The sequence below is a fragment of the Paramormyrops kingsleyae genome, chromosome 3 (genome assembly GCF_048594095.1).
Source record: "Paramormyrops kingsleyae isolate MSU_618 chromosome 3, PKINGS_0.4, whole genome shotgun sequence".
In the NCBI taxonomy this organism is placed as follows: domain Eukaryota; kingdom Metazoa; phylum Chordata; class Actinopteri; order Osteoglossiformes; family Mormyridae; genus Paramormyrops; species Paramormyrops kingsleyae.
Window position 1 is genome coordinate 41,779,757 of NC_132799.1, and position 7,803 is coordinate 41,787,559.

A 7,803-nucleotide genomic window follows, 5' to 3' on the forward strand; every position below is an offset into this window, starting at 1 on the left:
TATCTATTTGCAGGAATCTTGAAAGTCTCAATTCATTGACACCAGACTGACATTTGGTGAATAATTAATACGCATGATGCTATCATTCCTCCTCTTTTTGGCCTCTAAATTGCTCTTGGGAATTTAGTTTCCGGGCAGCAGATTAGCCTTACCAGTCCCTCTGCCTCCTATCAGAAGAGGCTGTCACCCCCTCCAGGCTTGTAATGCTGTCACTCAAGCCACCTGATCCAGGCGCGGATCCAGAGGGGGGCGCACCCGCCGCACGCCCCCCCTATTTTTCCATGAACAACAATTTTTGTTGCCTAGAGATTCGCGCCTACGGCACTCGCACTAGTGGCTGCGTCCCCCCTTTCCAAAAATCCTAGATCCGCCCCTGTGATCGGCTCCAGTCAAGACACAAGATACTTTATGCGTCACATACATGGTTATAAAAGTACATGTAGTGAAATGCACCCTGAACGACCCTTAGAATGTGCAAGACAGAAGAGAATTAGTAAAAACAATATAAATCAGTCAAAACAATATAAAGACCGATGTTTAATGTCCATTGTTCTCATGAATCCAGGGTACCCGCGGTCATGGAAAACCTGGAAAAGTTTTCGAATTTTGAAATAATTTTTCCAGGCCCTTGATAAGTTTTGGAATTCTTTGATATAGAAAGTATGTTCTCCTCTAAACCCAGACTTAGGAATCAGACTCTCCCTGTCTTTAGTGGTTAACCTGATTCATCCAACATGACCACAAAACTTATGGGCTTCATGCACTGAAGTGAACTAAATTGCATCTAAACAGTGTAAGAGGAAAGAAGGCCCAGTTCTGCTAATCAACATGGAAATTTCACATGATGCTGAGATATGTTTTTTCCACTATTCAAAATATTACAACATAAATAACCTAAATATAAGTCTGGATTTATGCCGTACTCAAACACGATTTTGCTATTATTTAAAACAAAAATACACGCAACAAGGGCAGTTATAGTTAAGCTTAACTCTGTAAGTGAGACTAGGGGAGATTCCATTCTTGTACTTCAAAGTCTCAAGCTGCTAAAGGCATTTTCAGTGACTGGGCATGGACCACAGTTCTCAGCAGTTATGGAGCCTTAAAGACCCATTAAAAACCATATGACATGACTTAGAGCACTTTAAATAGAATTTACACACATTAAACACAACTTTTACAACTGCTGCTCCTCATTACATATGGTGCCATAAATCACCAATCAATATTAGTATCAGTATAATGGATAATATAATTAATTATAATCTGTGACATATTATATTCCTTCATGGTAGACACTATTAGCATTTTGTGGCCGAAAAGCTTACTTATTATGGTTATTATAGCTAAATTAGAAAGATGGTTTGTAGTATGAATATTCTTTAAGATATTACTGTTAAAAACTTGAAAAATTATTACATTTGTGTTACTTTTATAAGTATACAGTTATATCAGGTTAGCAGTTCACAGTAAAGTGGTGACATAAGGTTGGTATTTAATGGGACTACTGCTTTTTATTTTACAGATATTATTAAAGTGAAAATCAGAAACATTTCACTATAGAGTCATATTCTGTTTTTAGACTTTTTCGTTTCATTGTGCATTAGTAGAAGTGGTGTGCAGGACCCAATTTATGGGGCACATGCTACATTGCCCAGTGTCCCAGTATACCTCCAGTTTGCTTGAACCCATGAAGCTGCAGACAACACAAAAACTGTGTGGACATGTGAAATATATAATAAGTGGTAAACCACATAGCAAACAGTGTAACCAAACATTAGAGGTAACCAGGTACCTTTACCTACACCATATCATGGGCTGACACGAAAATCATATACAGTATTAGCCCATTAAATCAATGACTGACCAAGAATATTATATTTAATTTTCATGAGCATTGTATAATTAATAATTGCTCATTTTTCATGTTTGTTAATATATCATTTTGCTGCCACCACTCCCCTTTTATTTGTGATATAAAATTCAATTTGAAAAGTATGTATGAAGAAAACAACAAAAAAGTTTTATTGCCAGTTAGTAATACTTAACCCATTTGCATTTGTTTGAATGGAGACTGCCACTATGGAGGGAAATCCCAGACATTTTTCAAAAGGAATTGCAAATTGCATTTGCAATTGCGTTTTCCATATGTGGACGCACTTGCAATTGCATTTGAATTATGCAATAGCAAAATTGCATAATTTCAAACACTGACTGCCAAATTTCAAATGAAAAAGCAAAGTCCATTTGCAGTTGCATTTCCCATATCTTACAAGTTATGAGCCTGTCATTTTTAAATAGCAAAATCAATTACCACGTCTGCTTTTTCACTTTCTCTGCGTCGCGTATGTACCCTGCCAAAACTCAAACGCAACCGCGTCATTTTGCATTTGAATTTCCGACGCGTTACACGGAAACCTGTCAATCAGCGTCAGGGGTGGGTGTATACTGTGGGGCGTGATTGTATGGCGAGTGACGTCACTCGCAGTCGACCGCATTTTGTCGGACTCGCGGGCATCGGTCAGAACAGAAGCTCGTGCCTATGTCATAATGGATAAGTCAATTTCCCAGCTACTGCGAGAGGCGGCTGCAGCTCTGGAACGACATGGAGTTCCGACAACATCAGTCGGGACTCCATCATCGACTGCTCCTTCCCCTGCAATGAGAGGCGCAAGAAGTGACTGTCAAGGTGAGGAATTATTATTTATTATTTTATTTATGTAATAATAAACTATTTAATTTGCATAACATATCATTTGACAACAACGTCTTTGTCGTACCTGTAAAAGGCGTCCGGTCTGGGTTTTAAAATTGTCTAAAATATCCGAAATTTTATTTTTTATGTTCTGGTATGTTCATACGTTTTCTATTTAGTACTGAACACCAGTTTTTATGTATTAATATGTCTCCTACGTGAATATTCTGTAATAAATTCAATACAAATATACATATAGCCCACTTTCTTCTTTCAATGGGGGGCACTGTGTAAAGATGAACACTGATATGCTACACTAATCTTTATCAGAAACATCAATAATTTTATTTCCAAACTCTGTTAAACTTATAGTAATATAACCAAATAAGTTTTTGTTAAACTGTTTGACAACTGGGGTGTTATAAATTTATGGTTATTTAAATTATTGCAAAATATTTACTGTGTTAAAATATGAATGTTTTCTTGCTTTAAAATGTTTCCAAGGTGCACAGTGAAGTGAGCAGGTTGTTTGCCCCATATGCATGTTCACCAGTGGGGTTACTGTAGAAATCATGCAGTTCAGCTCTGCCAGCAAAGAAATCGAAGACCATAACATATACCCACAGGTTTTTTTGCTTGTCTAAAAGAAGAGACTGTGAAGTTCCAAACCCATCTGGAAAGTTGAAGCTGGAGAGAGCTGACCTGAGGGAATAAAAATCATTTTCCCAGGTGAAATAAAATGGTTTCATCATATAGAATCTCAATGCAGAATTACAATTCACCAGCTTTTAAATTATGCTTATTTTTAGAAGACAGTAATGTATGTTACTTTTAGTTTCTAACTACAATACATGCTGTACACATTTTGTTTGCCTTTCAGATAAATATTGTCAGCCAGAGGAGTTTACAGATTACCTCTGTAAACAGTTTCCCAAGCTGAAAGAATCTGGAGGCTATGAACTTCTTAAGCCTCGAGGTGCTACCCGCTCAAAGTCATTGGAGATAATCCCTTGTCCTGATGATGGATACTCCGCAGCAGTGCTTGAAGTGGGAAAAAATAAGTGCAGGAACTCTAATTTTCCGACATTTGACATTTCACTCATTTCACTTTTAGTAAGTACCGGAATGCAGAAAAAAGTGGCGGAACCCAAAAGACGAAAATACAGAAGTTCCGGAACTGCGTTCCGGCCCACTTCAAGCACTGCTCCGCAGAGTATTTGAGCAACAGTACACTTGGCATCGGAGGTGGCATGATTTACATCAGACCTCTTCAGAAAGATCTAAGCTTGGAGGTAGATAAACTGCATAGATGAAGCATAAACAATGTATGTTAAGATTTGACTTCTTTTTCTTATACATTGAAAAGTTTTCAGAGGGAAAAACAGGACAAGGGCCACAAATAGCTTGTTTGTACTGCCAAGAAAAAAATTCTGTTGCTGAAATGCAGAAATATGTCGACCAGTGTGAAATGTAAGTAATATGTGTAAAAATTTCTAACTAAACAATGGAATGTTAAAAGATATTAAAAGTGTAAAAAAAAAATGGTTTAAATGGACGAGTTGTACTATACCTTGGACTACATTTATTGTCATTTTCTTTTTTTTATGTATTTTTTTTATTTTTAAAAAGCAGGTTAGAAAGAGAGGAACACCAAAATGTTACAGAGGGCTCCAGGTAGGAATCAAGTAGTACTGGTAACACACGGGATATTAATAGAAGCGACATCAGCAATGAAATTTCCCATAATAGCAGCAGTGAGGAATTTCCCAGAAGCAGCAGCAGCAGACAGCAAATCTCCAGAAGCAGCAGAGAGGATTTTGCTAGAAACAGCAGTGAGGAATTTCCCAGCAGCAGCAGACAGCATAACTCCAGGAGCAACAGTAGACAGGAAATTGATCAAAGTAGAGAAATAAGGGACAGTGAAAATGAAGGTGATTTATAGGTGTTGTTTCATGCAATCTGAACAACAATAAGCTTATTTTTTCAGCATAGCTAGAAAAAAACTCCCAAAATATGACCATGTCTTGTGAATAGCGACAATTTGTATTACTTTTGTATTTCTGTCTTCTCAGAGTGGAAAGTTGAGCCAAACTTGTTTCGGGCTGCACTTCTATACAGAACGGGGCTTTTGGAAAAGGCTGAAATTCTTTCTTAGTTAACTGCAAGCCTGAACCTGTGCAGCAGTACCCAGGATAGAGAAAGAAAAATGTTAACATTCTATAAATCACAACCTGGCAACTGGGCTCGTCCATTCTCCGTTGTACTCAAGGGTATAATTAATAATTTTAGTTAAACATTTCATACATGTAGTCAGATTGGCACATCACATGTCACTTTGTTGTAACATAAAAGAAAACTGATGTTTTTGGGTGAAATATCTATGTAGTCATATTATATGGCAAAACTTATAAAAATGTTCTTTTTTCTAACTTCAGACAACTGTGGCAAAACTCTATTTTTCACTGGTCAAGAAGACCATCTGGTGCCATCAACCTCCCATCAAACTCCCGAAGCATGATTGGCCATTCATTTATTAATGGTGGTCCCTCATTGACTGGACTTAGCCCTGCTATGTTTGGAATAATAACCGGACAAATAAATGAGACAGTCATGATTGAACTTGAAGATTGCCCTGACACAGATGTCATTGAAATTGTCCATCTGGTATGTATGACCATAAACCTACCTCCAACCATTGTTTTTTGCAAGCAAAAATGACTGAAATGAGAATAACTTTTTTTTTAACTACAGCTTCAAAAACCAAATACACTTGCTGATGATGAGTGTGCGATAGTAAATGACCTGGCTATCAGTTGGGATCTGCCTCGTGTCACTGCAGAAAACAGACTGTGGCTAGCCCAAAGCATTCTTCACCATGCTGTAAGTTTTAAAACATCTTGTTATTTTAAACCCTTTTTGTACTTATTCATGAAAAATTGCAAAGATTAATTTCCTTAGGTCATCGGCCAGCGAGAGGAACAGATGCAACAGTAAATCATTAGCAAGGATTGTCCAAAAAAACTTTTTTTCTTTATTCATACTCATGCCATTCCAGATGTATATGCCTTTTTTTCTCAAAAAAGATGAATATTTTTAAAGAATAGCTCAGTTCTGTAGGTCCTCACATTGCAAGTGAATTGAACCAACATAAAAATGTTTTCATCATACATTTACTTCCTTTGTGTCAAAAGGGGGTTAAATATGTGAAAAAAGGACTTAAATGTTGATCTGTTTCTTAACCACACTTTTCATATCACTTTTCAAGACATTAATTTAGGGCTGTCAACGATTAATCCCAATTAATTGCATACAAAATAAAAGTTTGTGTTTGCGTTATATATGTCTGTGTTCTGCGCATAATTATTATGTATAAGTAAATACACACACACACACATACATGTATAGAAATATTTGCATGTATATATATAAATTAATATTTTTATATAATTTATTTTATATATAAATAACATATCTTAAATATATAAATGAATGTGTGTGTATTTATATATTCTTAATTATTATACAGATTACACATATATAATGTGAACACAAACCCTTATTTTGAATGCGATTAATCATTTAACAGCTCTACATTAATTTAACAACTGAAGTATTGTAGATAAATTTTATTCCTTATTTATGTGGATTTTGTAATGTAACCTCTAAGTTTTTCACTTGCATTGTATGAGCCTAAAAATGGAAAATCCTTAAACTTTAGTCTTGAGCTGCTGAAAGTAAGACAAAAATATCTGAGACAGCATGAAGGTTGTAACAGCATGAGACTAAATTGTAGTTTATTGTTTAGAAAAAGTTTAGTGTTTTTGGTGAATCATCCCTTGAGTTTTACTTGCTGAATTTAAGAGTGTTCACAGTGTTATGCTAAATAATTTTAAAACATTAATACTAGGGTGTAGTCTTACAGAACCCCTAAATGTGTGACATTATACTAGTTGATCCAGGAAAGAGTAATATGGCCGAACCCTGACAGTGATGATGAGGACAACTTCAGTCTGGAAACATGCTGAAAACATCCTTTTTCCGGCAATACATTGAAGAAAGTAAAAAAAATAGATTTTCTATTTCTACATATAATGTAGCATTTTGTGTGGTTCTCTTATTGCAAGAATTACATTAAAAGGTGCATTCATTTAAGTAGTATAAACTCTAACCCACTTTCTACATTTAAAAAAACAGGTACACCACAGGACCTGAAAAACCTTGTCGAATTGTGGCTGGACAAGCCTACCACAAGAACTGTATGTGGAAGTGACATCAGATGTCAGAATGCCAACTACCTCAACATGCAGTTACAATGCACTTCCATTACAGCCATTATGGAGAATTCAGCTCTGATTTAAAAGCAGCTGTGTCTAGCAACAGTTTTGGATTTGTTTTAGTTTAAAAGGAAGGCACCTGAATAGTCTTTAAACTGTTGTTGTTTGCTGATTTGTTCAAGTGTAAGAAAAACAGTGAAATCAGTCAGAAATCTTAGTATTACAATTTATTGTAATATTGTTCCTACATTTTTTACTTGCTTTCTAGGCAAGGGGAATCTAGCAGTTGCAATTGTTAATTAATTCACAAAATATATGCCATTGTTTACATCCATTAAGATATTAATTGTTCAAGCATATTCTTTGGGTTTATGTATCAGTCCATCTATCCCAATAAATGAGTTAACTGTTGCACTGTTTCGCAGTAAGCATCCACCGTTTCTGTAAAAAGAATATTTGGATTGGGCAAGGTGTCAATCTCTGCAGCAGTCAACTCTCTCTGCAGTTGGGCTTGTGGGACAGCAACTCCCTCCATTTCATCACTGCATGATGGTTCTTCCCAGTCTATTCCAAAGTCTTCACTCACCTTTCAACACAAAAAAGTCAAAATTACATAAAAAAAACATTATTACATTACAAAATGCCATAAGGCTTCACAATTAATGATTTCCTACAAATGGTAGATGTACCTGGTCTGGATCATCAGCATTTTGAAATGTTGTCCACAGCTGTAGAGGAGATTGACTACCTGTGGTCCTCAATTTGTGGTTATTCCAAGCCTCCAGGAAAAGATCAAGATGTCTTTTCAACTGAGGCAGGAAAATCCAGTGTAGT

The 7,803-nt window shown here is 36.1% G+C and overlaps 1 long non-coding RNA gene across 11 annotated transcripts; it reads left to right on the top strand.

Annotated features, from left to right (window-relative positions):
* Nucleotides 1–2,478: 2,478 nt before the first annotated feature.
* Nucleotides 2,479–7,380, top strand: LOC111843120 (uncharacterized). 11 transcript variants are annotated; one of them, XR_002838078.2, is made up of 8 exons: nt 2,479–2,689; nt 3,322–3,424; nt 3,576–4,165; nt 4,325–4,369; nt 4,768–4,965; nt 5,131–5,359; nt 5,447–5,575; nt 6,890–7,380. It is a non-coding gene; the product is annotated as an uncharacterized lncRNA (long non-coding RNA). The 11 variants fall into 11 exon arrangements; XR_002838079.2 differs by having other exon boundaries at nt 4,328–4,369; XR_002838073.2 differs by adding an exon at nt 6,646–6,753 and having other exon boundaries at nt 3,576–4,965.
* The last annotated feature ends 423 nt before the right edge of the window (nt 7,381–7,803 follow it).